The 15,008-nt window shown below is 47.6% G+C and overlaps 1 protein-coding gene and 1 non-coding gene across 6 annotated transcripts in view; one reads left to right on the top strand and one right to left on the bottom strand.

Annotated features, from left to right (window-relative positions):
- Dlgap2 (DLG associated protein 2) overlaps window positions 1-15,008 on the bottom strand; it is a 520,842-nt gene that overhangs the window by 474,182 nt on the left and 31,652 nt on the right. The gene's annotated exons all lie outside the window — the stretch shown is intronic.
- On the top strand, window positions 4,493-4,599 carry LOC147828395 (U6 spliceosomal RNA). The gene has a single exon (XR_015450890.1). It is a non-coding gene; the product is annotated as a U6 spliceosomal RNA (small nuclear RNA).

The raw sequence follows: 15,008 nt of genomic DNA, 5'->3' as shown, positions 1-15,008 counted from the left end.
AATTCAAGAGATCAGTTGACAACCAGCTGGAAATCCTTCGGTGAGAAAAAGAAAGTAAGAGCAAATAAAAATGGCCCAAGACTATGAAAAGGTGACTTATTAAATAATTTCTATTATATAAACACAAATATCTGATCAAATTAGCTAAGTATGTTCAACCTCTCCAATAATCATGGAATTTTAATTAAAACAACAGCATGACAATTCTTCACCAAAGTGAAAGCACAAGGTTAGTAAATCTCAAATCAGTGAATACAAGATCTATAACATCACACACAGCACCCACCGACTCAGCAACTCCAAGTACTAAGATCCACCTCTACAGAAGGGGCTCACAGAGAAGAGAACACAAGGGTAACCATGCCAGCAGCCTCATTCTGCAGAGCAAGCAGGAAGAAACCAGGAGCCCATCACAGGAAAAGGTTCCGAGGACCATGACACCTTCACACAGAAGCACACCAAGCAAAGACAGCCGGGGACTAGGGGGCAGAGAAAGGGGAACTGAGTGCAGAATCTGGTCCTCAGGTGGACTCTGCACAGAAGGGAAGGAAAGGGCACAGAAGACACAGCGGGCCGAGTGACAAGCTGGAGGGTGGCTGCCCACTGCACACTGCTCAGGTGGATGGCGGGCCATGACGGCAGCTGAGTATCCCTCCTGCTAGGGCCCACAGAGGCACAGCCCAGGGACGTCTGCAAGCTGCTCTCTCAGGGCCCAGGAAAAAGCATGTTTGTGGAGAAGGGACTGAGGCGGGAGCTCCAAAGGCACAGCGAGAGGGCGGTGCTGGCCTCTGTGGGGAAGCTGCTCACTGCAGGCACAGGCAAGGCAGCTGTCGAGAGCAGGAGTTAAAGGCACGGGTGTCCTTACCACCCTGCTCTCGGAAGTTTTCTTAAGTTTGACATTATTTCCAAGAAGAATAGTGCTTTTTAAAGAATAAAGAAGTTGGTTTTCAGCCGGGGATTCAGCTCAGTGGTTCCACCGCCTGCCTCCCAAGTGCAAGATCCCAAGTTCGATCCCCAGAACCAAAAAAAAAAAAGAAGTCAGTTTTCATGCACACACACAAAGACAGATCTATTTGGCATGGTAAGTGGAGAACCCACCAGCAGCAGGACACTGTGTAATGCCTGAGGTTGTTCGTGTTGGAACTGCACATGGGCATCCGTCCGTTCACAGAAACATGGGCAACACCAGACTCTTAGTCCGAGGGGTAGCTGGGATGCAGGATTCAAGGGTTAAAAGAAAATCAGCATTCCACTGTGAGTTATCTGGAATATTTTCAGTATCTTTTAAAAACACATTCTCTGTTTAAGCTGTTCCCTGGGTGAGTGCAGGTGCCCCTGCTTCCCCATGCCCGTAACAGGTCAGTCACCAAGCGGTTCGTGGAACAGCGAACAAAGAGTTCATTCACTGAAGCACCAACAGCAGTTAGAGCCACGTGGCTGGATCGAGGCTGGTTATTCATTTCTTCCCTTTACTCTCCAACTTTCTACAATGTGCTTATGTTCCTTTGAAAACTTGGGAATAAAATAAAGCCAAAATAATTACAAATCCAATTTAACAGTAACAAAAAGCAGCTCAAAGACACATGTCAAGTGAAGGTGGGATGAGAGGGCGGAGCAGAGGGGCTGTGGGTGGTGTCGGCATAGGCCAGAGGCCACTTCCCACGGCAGGAAGTTTGCACTGTGGGACCATGCACCACACCGAACCGGACAACAGGACAAGTCTACCGTGCAGCCCGCCGACTCTCACCTTTCTCCAGGCTTAACTATCCACACAGGCACTTCGGCCTTTATGCTCTAGCACTTCTGAGACATCCTCCATAAATGAAAACCCATCAGACAGTATGAGAGATTTATTTCTGTGCCTTTGAGGGCCAGAGAATTGAAGACAATTCAAGACTGCAGACTTAACGAAATGCTTTGCATTTGTGCTTCACCGGCCCGGCCATCACTGTGCCTCCACATCCCAGCTGAGCTGACCCTCCTCTTCCTTCCCCGACCTCCACCCAGGGCTCCCATCCCACCTGGTTCCCTCTCCCGGCTCATTCTCTGAGGCCCTCTCGGGTCCAAAGACCCTCCCAGGTTCTCACAGTCCATGCTTAAAGCGATCTCTTCTCCTTCGATTCTTCCACCCTCCACAGTCTCTCGGGGAGGGAAGAGAAGATCCAGGATTCCCCTCATACCTGCAGTGCTGCAAGCTAAGCTACACTGTCAGCTCAGCTAGCTGGGGAGCTGCCAGGGGTACAGCGTGTCTGGGTGTCACCAGGGCGTGACCTTGGCGACTGTGTACACATTAGGGTCCCGCCCCTTCCTCTGACCACACAGGAGGACTTGCCGGCCACCCTCGCAGCTCTGTCTCCTTCCAAATAAGCATGGGCATCAAAAAGGCAGGAAAATTCAGAAATGTCGCTAAGCAGCCTCCCCTGCTCAGCTCCAGTGGAGCCTGGCTCATTAGAGGTTTTGATCACTTGCAGGAAACTGGTTCCTGGTCACTTGGGGTGCTGATACTGCAGCAAAGTAGAAAACACAAACAATGGATGGAAGGATGGAAAGAGAAGGCCAGGAGCGGAGCTGGAGGCTGGCACCATCTCTGAGACCTATGGTGCCACAGGGGGGCCCAGCCACAGAAGAACTGGGGAAGGGTCGGCTGCTGAGGCACACCCATGTCAAGGAATGCGTGAGCCCAAGAGCTTACGGATCTGTCCACCTGCAGTCAGGTCCTGTGGCTACTGTATTAACAAAAAAGAGCAAGGAAGAAAAGGAGGCCCAAGAGAAGGCTGCTGCTCCTGGTTAGAACTGGGAAGACACCACCCTGTCTTCCATCTCCCCTGTGCACAGCTGGGCAGAGGGGGCTGCCATCCCCAGTGGGGACAGTACCAGAGGCTACTGTGCCTGAGGCCATGAGGCCTGCAAACTGCCTGAAGCCAGTGTTCACAGGCCTCATGAAACGCCAACAAAAAACTCAGACAAGGTCTATGGCTTCTCAAAAGCATCCAAGTTTTCTAGTCACGGGAACCTGGGCTGTGCATGGCTGCTCCCGCTGCAGGACGAGAGACTCAGGCCACACCAGCACATGGATGGCCACACGCCTTCCATCAAAACAGCAGCCATCAGCCACAGGTACCTTCAGAAGTCACGGAGTCGGGCTGGGGATTTAGCTCAGGGGTTCCGCTGCCTGCCTGGCAAGCACAAAGTCCCGAGTTCAACCTCCGGTACCAAAAAAAAAAATCACGGAGTAGCCTCCACAGAAATGCTCTGAACAATCAGCTGATCATTCTGCGAGACCCTCTGTCAATTATGTAGACAGCAAGAAGTTAAAAGCCAAAAATAAGACTTAGCTTCTCGTTAGCCACCAACCTTGTGAACAGCACAGCAGCCTTCAGACTGTGCCCTGCTGGTTGTCACCACTGTACCTGGGCCACATCATAGACAGCTCTGCAGTGGGGTGACAGAGCACACACATCAAAACATAAAAGGGCTGAGGATGCAGCTCCTCAGTGGAGTTCAAGCCCCAGCACCACCAATAAGTAAATAATCTTAAAACTGTCTCAAGTGCACTCTGTGAGGAATTCCAATACACGTGGAGCATGAGCTCCTCTGCTGTAGCAGGATAAGGTGACAAAGTCTCTCCCACACACAACATACCAAGTAAGCTGTGGTACACTTATCTTTCTCGGCCAGCCTTTAAGACTCGGAAAATAGTCATACCCAGTATTTCCCCATGTACATGATACTGCAAAATTACTGTTAAAACAGAGACACAAGACTAAACCAAGACACAAGAAGGAGGTGTTTGCCTGTATTTTAACTTCCTTAACCTTGTTCTTGCTCTAAACCAAGTTTCCAAAGTAACAGAGCGGAGGTGAAGGTCTTCTACAATATCCGAAGCAGGCAGAAGTCTCCTCAGTGTAACAGTGCTCAGGAGCAGCGTCCAGGGCCGGGTATGGATATCTGCGGCATCTGGGGAGAAAGGGCTACAGCAGATGTGCAACAGCACATTTGCCAAATTATCCCCCCACTGTAAAATGATTTTCTAGAAAGCAGGCTTCCTGCAGCTTTGTGGAATCACAAGCAACTTGTTAACCAGGAAATACCAGACCCAAACTCGGGAGCTGCAGGCCTAAACCTTCTTTAGATCTCTAGTCATTTGCTGCCTCGAGCCCAATACCACGTTGTGACCCTGCAGGGTCCCTTCCTTTTGGACCTGAAAACAAGGACCTGGACAGATACAGAGTCCACAAGGCACTCCTGTGTCTCTGAACGTTTTACAGCAGAAATGGGGCTGCAGACAAGAAAGTTGCACATGGCAAACAGGACAATAAGTGAGCAGTGTCTCTAGAGACAGAGAGCTAATGCACTCATGGGTGCTCAAGGCTGAGGAGTAGGGCCTCCGTCACCCACCAGAACATGGTGCCTTCAGGTGGCTGTGAATTTCCCATATCAATAATTTAATCCAGATTTGTTTCTAAACACGTTATTCTATCAAGAAATCATAGAGTTCACTTCAGCAGCACGTACACTAAAATTGGAACGATACAGAGAAGATCAGCATGGCCCCTGCACAAGGATGACACACAAACTCGTGAAGCATTCCGTATTTTTATACTGACTAGTTTCTCTGGTGTGAGAAACTGAAAGTGTAAATAAGGATCAAAATGTATTGTATAATAGATTATGTGAAACAGAAGAAAAGGGGCAAAGGGGAAGTGGGAGGGGTAGGGGAAAGGAAAGAAGGGAAAGGAATTAATATGAAATAAGGAAAAAACAGAAACAAAGTCTCTGTAAATAGAGAGGGGCTGAAGGGAGGGCAGAGGAAGGGGAAAAAAAATAAAACCAAGACACATCATGTAAAGGTGCAAATTCCCAGCGATGAATGCCATCATATTATATACCTAAAGTGTACCAATAAACTTCATGAATTTTTTAAAATCATAAATATTTTATCAAATTTTTAAATTAATCAGGGCATAGGGCTAGTAGATAAAAATTAAATTAAATAATTGAAGAATAAAAATAATTGAGGATGGGTAACTTTAAAATATTGACTCATGAAATGAAAGGAGTATCTCAGTATTCAGGTTTTCGTAAATAACCAGTAGTCTAGCAGGGCAGAGTATCTGTTAACATAATGTGGCATTAATGCCGAGACCGTCTGAAGCCCGTGGTCTGAAAGGCAAACCTGAGGTGGGCTCCTGTGCAGACAAGGCTAGCCACCAGGCGCCACAGGGGTCCATTCCATGGAGCAGGGACCTGCACGGTCCATCTCCTGAACAACAGGGACATTATCTCCTGAATGCATTTAACTTTATATTTTTAACGAAAGAAATAAAAATTATAGCACAAGCCCTGGGTTAAATAACTGTTGTGGGAAAAAACCCTAAGAAACTTATGTCAAGAAATGAAGTTGTGGTTCCCATAGCAACAGTCTCACGGGCCGGGCCTGCAGATGGGTGTGGTGTGGACACTCAAGTCGCTCAGTTTTTATTTGTATCAGTGCGTGTTCACAGTGCATACCGACTACACTCCCCATGGGGAGGTGGCACATGCACACAACACATCTCACTTCATGTTCATGCCTTTCTTCTCTTTGCTCTCCCCTCTCCTTCCATCTCTTTGATTCCCTTCCCATCTGCAAAAGATCCATCTCCCTGTTTCCTTCACCTTTTATTTTGCTCTTATTTATGTTTTGGGTTTCTCATATAAGAGAAACCAAGGAAATTTAAGCTTGTGTGTCTGATTTATTTCACTAAGTTACGGTCTCAAGGTGCACCCATTTTCCTACAAATGACTCAATTTATTATTCTTTCTGGTAGAGCAGTACTCTATAGTGTATTAACACTACATTTTCTTTATCCATTCACCTGTTGGTGGAAATATAGGCTGCTTCTAAGATTTAGCTGTTATGATTTGTGCTGCTACAAACATATATTTGCATGTATCACTGTAATATGATCTCTTGAACTCTTTCAGGAAGATACCTACAACGGGAACAGCTAGATCAAATGGAATTTCTGGTTTTAATTTTTTGAGGAATCTCCACACTAATTTCCACAATGGCTGTATGAGCTTACACTCCCACCCACAGCGTAGTAGGGTTCCTTTTTCCCTGGCAACCTCTCCAGCAGTTCTTATTATTTGATTCCTTGATGACAGCCATTCTTTCTGGAGTAAGGTGAACCATTAATGTTGTTTTAATCTGCATTCCTCTAATGGCCAACAATGCTGAGCATTTTTTTTCATGTATTTATTGGGCATTTCTATTTCTCCTTCTGAGAAGTGTCTATTCATTTCAGCTGCCCATTTTTTGGTTGGGTCTTTTATTTGGGGGCTCTAATGCTTTTGAGTTCTGTGTATAGTGTAGATAATAGTCCTCTGAGGACTAGCTCGGTGTGCTGTTTAAGTGTCCACCAAAAGCACTGGGCTGCACTGATTTCTTCTGTCCTCCTGAGGGTCTTGGCACCCTGAAAGCTCTGCAGCTCAAGTCCCCCTGACCTGACAGCTCCCCTGGAAGGAGGCTGTGAGCTCCACTGTCCCAGCCCCAGTGCCTGGTCTCAAGGCAGCATACCCCGTGTGCTTCCTGTGTCCACTAATGGTCACGTTCCTAAGCAATTAAAATACTTTTAAAACCCTGAGGGGATACCAATTATTTTCTTTTAAATTCTTTACACTTCTACAAGCATCATTAGCAACCAATCCTCATTATTAAAAACACTCAAAAGTAATAAGAAAAAAATGCTAATGGCAATAAATATTGGAGAAAACATAAGGAAACAATGTGAACCCAAAATGTTAATAGCTAACTAGTTTAATGCATTCCTAAATCTAACAGTATTGCATCAAGCAATATAGTAATTTTAATGATGAATCTGTGAACACATTAAAATCGAACAGAAATAGGCTGAGGTGCCCTACAATACTGGGCTCAGAGGACATGTGGCACCAGGCTCAGCCACATCTACCCCAAATAAGCTTAGGGCTCCGCGCACTGCACCGCTGTTCCCAAGCAGAACACACGTGAATCCCCAGGGTTTAAGCCGCTCTCTGCAGTTGGCCAGCAAAGCTGAAGCGTTCATTCCAGTCCCACAGGTGCCCGACACCTGGCCCATGCTCTTTCTTCCAAAGGGGCTCTGCTCTTGATCCCTCCCCCTGTGCGTTCCTGGGCAACACTCTCCCTCCTGCTGCCCGCACCAGTCTAAGCTCCTGACAGCCAACGGACTGTCACCCCCACAACAGTGGCTTTGCCTTGACCCTTGACTCTGTGAAACAGGGACCATCTCCTGAGCTGCAGTTCTCATCAGCCCAAACAAATTCTTGCACTTCTTAGTTTGTGCCTCAATTTCTCTTAAGGATCCACAATATGAAGTGTTGATAGAAATCTTAGAAATTCTTAACAGATATGTGACTTATTCTTATGTAAATACAGACTACTAGGCCAGGGATTTGGCTCAGTGGTTCTGGTGCCCGCCTCGAAAGTGCAAGGTCCTGAGTTCAATCCCCGGTACCAAAAACAAAAATAAAGACTACTCAATGATAAAAGCAAAATGAAAGTGACTAGCCAGCTAAGTGTGGTGATGCACACCTGTAATCCTAGCTACTCAGAAGGCTGAGGCAGAAGAGTTGCAAGCTGGTGTGCACCCTGGACAACTTAGCAAGACCCCATCTCAAAATAAAAATGCTGACAAGGCCTGCAGATGGAGCTCAGTACTATCTAGGTTCAATCCTCAGGACCATAATAATGGGGTTCTCCATACGTATCTTCATATCTAGACTGAAACAGGCTATAAAGTGCTGCTTAGAAACCATCTACAACCTCTCAGAGAGAAATGTGATTCATCTCTAAATATCTGTTTCTTTAAACAAAGTTTTAACACAAGTGAATATATTTTGGTAAACATTTTGATGTCTCCAATAATTTCCATTCTAGCACAAGGGAGATTCCACTGTATCCTTCAAAGAGGAAAAACCAAGAAGGAGGTAGGGGGGAAGGGAGATGCTAGCCAAAGGGCACCAAGCTCCAGACTGGCAGACTACATTTTAATGATCTACTGCTCCACATGGTTGCCAGTCAATAACACATATTTCCAAAGTGCTACGAGAACAGGGTTTCAGCATTTTCACCACAAAAATATGGAAGGCTGGTGGGGTGATGGACAGGTTAATTAGCGTGACTGAACCCGTCTTTAACTTACACATAGATCAAAGCATTCCAGTGAACCCCACAACTATACACAATTGTTATTTGTCAATCAAAAGAAGGAAGCAAACGAAATTGCTAAGAGTGGATTTTAAACATTCTCACCGCAGAGAAGTGGGTGAGGTGACAGATAGGTTAATCAGCCTGATTTGATCACTCCACAATGTGTGTGCACACATCTGAACACCATGCTGTACTCCCTATACATATACAATTATCACTTGTTAATTAAAACCAAAACAATAACCAAAATAAAAATAGATAAGCCATTATAAAGGAAGCAGAAAGAACCGGGCGGCTGTGCAATGAATCTTATAAAAGATGAGATGAAGAAAAGTGGTCCAGACACAAATATTTTCTGCCAGTGAATGGAAGAGCCAGAGAGGGAGAGCACGCGGAGGGCCATGCGCCAGGTGGAGGGAAGGGAGGTTAGGGGACCACAGAGCTCCACATCTTAGGAGACTGTGCTGCATGTGGGACCATCTGCCCTGAGCTGCACAAACACTGACCCCCAGCGTAGCTGTACTTGCAATGAGGAGGAAGGCAGGTCAAACGAGAGTGCGGATGGGGCCCTGGCCCATCAAACCAGTCTCCACCACGTGAGGACATGGCAGGAAGCTGGTGTCACACATCAGAGAGCTGGCCCTCACCAGGAACCCAGGCAGAAGTGTCCTGACTGGGCCCCTGGCCTCCAGGATCCTGAGAATTACATGTGCTACTTAGGCCCTCACCGTGTGCTATTTGCTACAGCAGCCAAGCAGACTAGGAGAAACAGTTGAGCAGATCTATCAGAGGTATCTCCTATGTCCTCTACCCACTCTGCCCACCATTGTTCTCAGCCCTGTGCTGGCAGAGAGCCCATCAGCAACACCAGGTGGAGGGTGTGCACGCACACCCTCGCACAGTGGCAGTTATTCGTCTGGTGGTGCTCTGTGCTCTCTGTACCATGCAGCCATCAGAAGGAGCGAGAGGGATCTGCGTGGATGGAACGCCCCACCCACGCTGGTGGGTGGAGGAAGCTGTTCCTGCTGCACAGAGCATCCTGCGCAGAGGGACAGGTCTGCATCCAGCTGTTCAAAATGGACTCTTGACCCAGGTGTCCCTGCAAGCCTGGAACACATAGGATTCCAAAGATTTAATGGGAAAAAGAAAATATTTTATTATTTTTTATGATTACAAATAAGATGACATTTATAATATAATGACTTAAATAAAACATATTAACAAATGTGATTTCACCCATTTACGTACATTTTTTACATTCTGGCAACTAGCAAGCTTAAAATTGTATATGTGCCTGGAGTTATATTTCTGCTGGACATCATAGGTCAAATGTGCTCACTGTACTGTCAGTAGCGGTGTCCCTGTGACAGCCTCCATGGGGAACATGCTTGCCTGCATGCTGCATGGATGTCCTCTTTTCACTTTATGAGAAATGGGCATTACGTCTATAATTGTGTGTGTTCGTGTGCGTGTGTGCACGTGCATGTGCTGGGGATTAAATCCAGGGCTGCCACACATGCCAAGCACACTCTAAACCCCAGCCCTGCTTCCATCAATCTTTAATCTGGTAACTTCTAAAGGAAGGGGCTTCTGAAGGCCATGTTCCTCAGCCACTCCGTGTGGCCCTACAGGTGGCAGAACCCGTGTCTGATCAGCAAGTGACTAAACCATCGGGTCAGCTGGCCTGGTCAGACTTTGACTGGGGTTAGCACTTCCCCTGTCACCCACAACTCTGAGCAGGAAACAAGGCAGTGCATTTTATACCCAGCTGCTGGGCACTCAGAGATCTGAATAACGAAAGAGGGTAAAACCCTGTTAGTAAAACCAAGAGGGTTTCTGAAGGTGTTCCCTCCACTTCACAAGGAGCTTGCTCCAATTATCCCATGGATTTACACTAATCCAGGTGTGAGCAGAGACTGCAGAAAGTCCTTTATACAAAGCATCTGCTCAAGTTTTGAGCATCTGTAAAAATTCTTTGTGGCATTTGCAAACAGATATTCCTAGAAAATTATAAATATACACAATGACATGTTTAGAGTTTGTGGGAATTCGAGCAATCACTGACATAAATTAAGAAATCTTGCCATTACCAATCCATTCTGATTCAGCCCAGGAGGACAAAGTACCAGCCACAGGGTCACAGTGGAGAAGAGGGTACATCCTTGGAGGACAGCACCACACAATCTCCTGAGCCATGTCCCAAGATCACTTTCATTTACTTCAAAGACCCACAGTGAATACAGGGAAAGACTGCACCTTCCACAAACCCAAGTGTGAGCCAAATGCACCTCACAAAAAAGTGAGGGCCCCCTGGGGCCGGGGATTTAGCTCAGTGGTTCAGTCGCCTGCCTTGCAAGCACGAAGTCCCAAGTTCAATCCCCAGTACCAAAAAAAAAAAAAAAAAAGTGAGGGCCCCCTTGGGCATGGCAGACTCTGCTTCACCAGGCAAATTAATAAAATGCCAACCCATGACCTGGGCAAAGGAAGGAAAACCATCACTGAGACATCTGATGCCTAGACTGGTTACAGGAGCTGCCTGATGCAGACATGTCCTCAAAGTTGTTCAGATCCTTGTACTCCACACACCACACAGTGGTCACGCCCCAGAGCCAGTGACGGGAGGGCACCAACTACAGGAGCCACCACATCTTCACCATCAAGACACAGGCTCAGTGAGAAGTTGAGCCACCAAGGGAAACCCCAAGGGAATCACAGAACAGACAAGGTGCTGGCTCTGGTGGCCCCAAGCTCCTGAGGAGCTCACAGTTTCTGCAGTGAACATTTATCTTCATCTCAAATCTCATTTTCTGTAAGGAAAAGAGCCCCAGGCAACAGTCAGTGTCTGGATTCACAGATGGTGGAGAAGCCACAGCCACTGTCAGATGCACTGGTGTAAGTAGCCCTGTCCAGGCAGACACAGGGACCCACTGTGGGGGTACGCCACTGTCCTGGAAGCAGAGCCTACATCTTGCCCACCGTTCAAGACATAAGCTCGAGCGGCCCATCCAAAGTCCACACAGAGCCTGGGCTAATTCACTATGGGTCTTTGGCCTTCACAGAGCAGAACATCCTCAGGCCCAGTCTGTCTCTGTCTAGGGCAAAGAACATCACTGTCAGAAAACTGAGCAAGTGCCTGAAATCACTCATTTCTCCATTCCAAACAAGTAAATCTACAGATGCCAGAATGAATATCTGCCTTCAGCCTGGCTCCAAACTGTACCCTAAACACGAGGTGTGTTCTACAGCACCCACTCCCACTAGATGTAGCTGCAACCCCCTCACTCATGTCCTACCCCAGTAATAAGCAGGTGGCTCCACTGTGCCCAGTGTCCCATTGCCAGATCCAGGCTGTTCCCACAGGCTCAGGGTGCCACTCACTCACCACAGCTTGGGCGTCTCTGCTGGGCAGGATGATGGCAAGGGTGAGGTTTAGGGTTAGGGTTAGGGTTAGGGTAGGGATCCCTTTACTGTCTCGTTTCTCAGGTTCTCGAACTGTCAGCCTCCGTCTTAGTTACTTTGTTGTTACTGAGACAAGATACTCAAAACCCAAAGTTAAAGGAGAAAAAGGTTTATTTTGGCTCACAGTTTGTAGAGTTTCAGTCCATAGTACAATGGCTCTAGGCAGGGTGGCATGGCAGAGAGGCATCGCAGAGAAACAGTCCATGGTATGGCAAGCAGGAGGCAGAGCCTTCCTTTCCCTTGTATCCCATCCACACTACAAACCTTTTGGGTGGGGCCACCCACACACAGGGTGAGCCACACAAGGTGGGCCTTCCCATTATCTACACCCAGAACTATGCTAAACCAATCAATGGACTAATTTAGTATCACACACCCTAGATCCATCCAGGTCCAAAAGGTCTCACCTATGAGCACATGAGGCTTTGGTGGGGGGGCATCTAGATACAAGCCATAATAGCCTCCCTAAAGTGCAGAGGACAAATTCTCCTAGAAAGAAAACTCCACTGGAATTCTCTCTTGACAGGGGTCAAAATAAATCCCTGGCCTGTAGTTTCTTGGATTCACTCACTTCCAAATATATTCATGCATTCAGTGCCTAATTTCTTCAGGGAGCCTGGGTCCCCAGAACACTTCACCCAGCAGGGGAACCAGCTGCTCCTGGATGCACCAGCTGGGAGTGTGGCACTAGGCTCCACCTGGCCTAAGGAGGAAGCTTCTCCTGCTAAGGATCTCTCTGGCATCTATTCCCTAGGATCTGACTTGGAAGAGACAATAATAGCTCCTTCCAATTCCTCCTTCCAGGGATCCAGCTGCTGGTTTCAATGAGCCTCAAGCCCATGTTCCCCCAGAGACCTTTCTAAGGAAGTCACATGAACCTATTTCATGTCCCCAAAGCCAATCTGGATCCCAAGATTAGCTTCTCTCCAGCTGTTTGACCCTTGCTGAACCCAGGTTGGCTCCTTGCCCTCCAGACGTGACTCCTGAAGACTCTTCATCCTGTTCTCCCTGTGTGAAGTCAGTGTGATGGTCCTCTCTCTCTTCCAGCCTCCTCAGAGACAGACTCTGAGAGACCATGACCTGGCACCAAATAAATCCATCCACAAGCTAACAAAACAGATTTGTTTCTTCAACTGCTGGCGTAGACATTGAGAACAGATGTCTATCAGGGCAAACAAGATGGAGGAGGCCAGGCAGAGGGAGGAATTCGACAAGAGGCAGCCATGTGGCCTCAGGGGACAGGGCCCACACATAAGTCACCTGCTGGACCCTCATTCCACTACTGAACACACTCAGGTGTGTGTCTGTGATTATCCTATAGCTGAGGTATAACCTACGATTTATGGAGAACTGAATGGTGTGAGAGATCACCTTTCCTTTATGAATCCATGTTGATCAAGGACTGAAAAACAAGCCTTCCCTGACAAACATTACTGTAGTGAGGGTTTGCAATAGAAATAGATTGACTACAGGACACATAATTTATAGGATTATTTTATAATAGTCACCCAAAAAGTCAAATGCAGAGTGCAAGAGATCTAGCCGCACACTAGACACCCAAAGAATCCAGCCAAGGGCCTGGATCGCACAGCAATGTCCCACACAAGTCCAGCTGAAGGCTTAGAGCCAAAGGCAATGTCCTCCAGGAGTCCAGCCAGTGGCTTAGAGTTCATGGCAATATCTCATGCTTGTCTGTATCAAGGATTTGCACCTGAAAGGCCCAAAGGCCAGTGGTGGAAGCCAGAAAATCTGCACCAGTAGGATGAAGGATTCGTGCCACCAGGCTGAAGGATCTGTAGTGGAGTCAGGAAGTGATGCTCATGGTGAAGATCAGAACTCCCCTCATGAGAACAGCAGCCGTTCCCAGTGACAGTGAGGCCCTGAGCTCCTCCTCCATCACAAATAGCCAAGTTCACATCAGGAAAACAACACCAGCAAACTTCTAGATAATCGACAGCCGATGATCTTCCCCTCCAGTTCTCTTTCTATGCTGTTGGCAGCAATCTTCAGGTGGGTCTTCCACACCCAACCCCGCCGAGTCCGTGCAGCTGGGCCTTCTAAGGTGCCCATTACTTAATCCACCACAGACTTCTTTTAGGAAGGATGTGCTGGTCTCTGTGCAGAGTGATGTTTCCAGCCTGCTGGTGGCCTTGTCCTTGAGGTGCTTTCTAGGAACTCGAGAAGCATCCGTATTGATGACGGGTTGCACCTGGTCTCCATGGAAACCGATGGTTTGTGCAACCCTGCCTTTCAGTCACCAGCCCCGAAGCACCCCCTGCATGGTCCCCGGTGCCAAGAGACAAATAACCACTGTGTAAGATCAGAAAAGACAGAGACATTACCAGTGATGGGTGCTCACCTCGACCCCAAACTGCTGCCGAAAACCTTCGGGTCTTACAGTGGGTCTGATGCCAACAATCTTCAAAGATCCATGTTGGAATAACAGTGCCACTGCTGCATGACATGAAACAAGAGGAAGCACTCGAAGTCTGGCCCAGCTGCAGTGCAGACACGTGGCCCGGAAGGTGAGGGAGAGGGCAGAGCTCATTCCTTGCTCTCACCCGAGGACACAGATGCAGGGATTGTGTCAAAGCCTCTCTGGCAACTGCAACTCTATCTTCTGAGCAAGAGCTCAGAACACCTCAACTAATTCCTCTGGATAGGACCAATATTTTAAAAAAATTAAAGTGAACCCATGTGTTTTTAATTGCAGTATAGTTAAATATGCTCTCATTTTATAAGTAATTGCACTAAAGCACAAGAATCCACAAAGACGGCACTTTGAATGCACCTGCTTCTCCACAACTGGACAATACAATCATTTTACTTGCACAAGGCCGACTTCCTACTACATGTGTTTTAAGCAGGGTTAGGGAATAAGCAGTGTCCCGCAAGGGTTCCTGTGTTGAAGTCCTAAACCCAGGGCAATGCCATGTGGAGCAAGCGTCCTGAAGGAGTAATTAAGGTTCAATTAAGTGGAAGAACAGGCCTTCTGAGAAGAGATGAGAACACAGATGCACACGAAGGGGCGACGTGTGAGGACACAGGGAAAAGATGCCATCTGCAAGCCAAGGCTGAAGACGGTGGCCTCCGAGAAACCAGGTGCCACACCTCAGGCTCCAGCTCCAGCACTCCGTGGGGTCACTTCCTGTCTCTTGAGGGGCCTGGTGCGAGCAGACACAATGCCAGGTTTAGAAAAACACAGAGCAAAACAAGACAGATAACAGGAAGTAGGGAGAGAGATCTTCCTCCGAGCGGAAGGGGACCAACCAAGCCACGGAGAGAGGAACTGTGTGTGGCACTGCACACTGGAAGGTAAATGTCATGTGCGGTACACACGTACCTGAAGAAAAGG

The sequence above is a fragment of the Heterocephalus glaber genome, unplaced genomic scaffold, assembly GCF_053883595.1.
Source record: "Heterocephalus glaber isolate CG9 unplaced genomic scaffold, H.glaber_assembly_v1.0 deba00001104, whole genome shotgun sequence".
In the NCBI taxonomy this organism is placed as follows: domain Eukaryota; kingdom Metazoa; phylum Chordata; class Mammalia; order Rodentia; family Bathyergidae; genus Heterocephalus; species Heterocephalus glaber.
The sequence above is the reverse complement of the archived record's forward strand: the minus strand, read 5'-3'. Positions and strand labels throughout refer to the sequence as shown.